Source organism: Chrysochloris asiatica, unplaced genomic scaffold (genome assembly GCF_000296735.1).
Source record: "Chrysochloris asiatica unplaced genomic scaffold, ChrAsi1.0 scaffold00062, whole genome shotgun sequence".
Classification (NCBI taxonomy): Eukaryota; Metazoa; Chordata; class Mammalia; order Afrosoricida; family Chrysochloridae; genus Chrysochloris; species Chrysochloris asiatica.
In genome coordinates this window covers 1,892,662-1,895,021 of record NW_006408580.1, presented here as the reverse complement: position 1 = coordinate 1,895,021, position 2,360 = coordinate 1,892,662, and positions in this window count along the sequence as shown.

Below are 2,360 nucleotides of genomic sequence, written 5' to 3'. Positions count from 1 at the left end.
CTTTGAATGAGTTTTGGTGGTAAATGCCACCCACCCACATGCATTTAATAACTTAACCCCCTAAACAACTGAAAATCATTCCTCTGTTTCTCCAAAGCCCCCAATGAAGTAACCACAACAAAAGTCATCCCCCAAATATCCATGCAGTTGGACTGACACCCAGGAACACTTGGATCTTAATACTTTTGTAAGTGCTTTTAGACAGCAGCTGTCTAGTTCTTCATGCTACTTACAAGCCCTTTTCTATCCAAGGTCCTCAAACATATACAGGACCAGATAATTATCAACTGGCTCAGAGTCCATTTGACCAAGATGTTTGGCAATTGTGTGTTAATTCATATTAAAAAAGTGTTCATTAGAATAAGAAAGTGACTTCTCCTGTGTGCTCTCTTGCCTGCTTCAGACCTTTTTAGAAGGTGCCAGAGCAGTCGATCTTCCTCCTCCTCATTTCGCTTCCGTGAGCAGTTTTCTGTCTGCTTGTGTAGCAGACAACCAGCTGCCTGTTTATTCCATCTAGGCCATGGTTATAGCTTACAAAAATAAAACATCAAAAACTTTGGTTTTGCTCTTTACAATTTTGGCTAGCACTGAGTGAAAGAAAAATGTGTTTTTTAATTAAAATCTCTGCCTATGAAAATTGACACTGGAAAAAAATGGTTTTATTTCTAGGTCTTGTGTTGAAAGATAGTTTAAAAAAATCGACTTGATTTTCCTACTTAAACTTTAGTTCCTAAAGTTTAGGTTTTAGAAAGGGTGTTTTCAGGTATCAAAGTGGTAAAAGCACAATCCAGATGGGTTATTTCTAAATATAACTCATGGCCACTAGATAACTTCAGCTTACTATGTATCAGACGCTGGCAAGCCAGACTTTTATTTAAAAAACAACATAAGAGATCAGAACTCAATAATACCAGTCTAATGTGTTCGACAGACTGACTCCTGTATTAACTAAGAATTGACATCAAAAGGCAGGTATGAAACTCATCAAGTTGCCCACTTCTGAAGTGGAATATGAAGTTATACTTATGAAATCAGCAAGCTGACTTTCCATTATCCCCCATAATTCCAGATGACATTTTATAACAGATGGTAAAATCGACTTTGTGATCTACCTCTTAGAACTCGCAATGGGGACCAAGGTAGGTTCCAAAGTGGTCGATTTTCACCTCTGATGACTAGCTTAATTGTTCCACTGCTGGCATTCCCTAAGTGCATCAGTGGTGTTTCTAGAGTTGGAAATCACTTGTTTGCATTAAATCTCTGACAAGAGTGCATTAGCTTTCATTGAAGACAAAGAAAGGTAGAGATGTTAAGGGAGGGAAGATGGTGTACAGAACAGACCTCTACTTTGGAAGGAACTGTAATGTTTTGCCCTAGTTGAAATGTTCATGGATGGCTGATATAATTAATGACAAAGGACAAAGGACATTCTAGAACACAGCCTGAAGAGCTCCTTGCTGTTCGCCTGATGAAATATTTGATGTCACAGTGTGATTTCTGGCTTCCAGGCATCAATCCTTATTTGTCTGGGCCCCCCCCCCCCCCAAGTACCCTGGATATTCAGCATCCATTTAATCATGTGTGCCCATCCTAAATTTGTTTCCTAGGAAGAAGTATAACCTTAAATAAATTCCAAATTTCCTTTTAGTTTAGGTGTCCTTATAATCTCCTTCAAAGAGTATGAAGTGACAGGAATTTTGGTATTCCCTCTGCCAGCCAGTGCTACATAAAAGTTTGTCTCTGCTTAATTACCTGCTTCTGGCACTGATACCACCACAGCCGACACCATGTGACAGCAAAGCAATCACAACCTTCCACTTAACATGGAACCTCTTCCCCGGCAGTAAATGGGCCCACCCTTCATTCTGAGGACTCCAACATGGATTTAAGTGTGAGCATAAGTAGAGTCTGAAGATAAAGTCTTTGACGGCAAGGGAAATGGAAAAGATAACTTCTAAGAAACTTTTATATACTTTAGTCAGTAGCTCAGTTAAGACAAAATCCTTTTCTCCACAAACAGGGACAAAGAGAACAGGTTTTAAATTCTCATACATGTACTTATCACCCTTCTTTGCCCTTCACTCTCTAAGAATTTCAAGCATGCCCTTTTTGGTTGTATTTTATAGAGTACATTCTTCATAGCTGCCCAGTCTGTATTACTGTTCAACACAGACTGTTCCACATGACTATAACAATTTAAAAATTTCTAACTCGTTAAGCCTTTCTTTAAATAACATTTTTTAATTGAGTCCACTCTAAGTTCTTGACCAAAGGCTCTCAACCCTGGTTACCTGATAGAATATCCTGGTGTTCACCCCAAGTCACAATCTCTGGCAGCAGGCCCTTTCGCAGGTATTGGG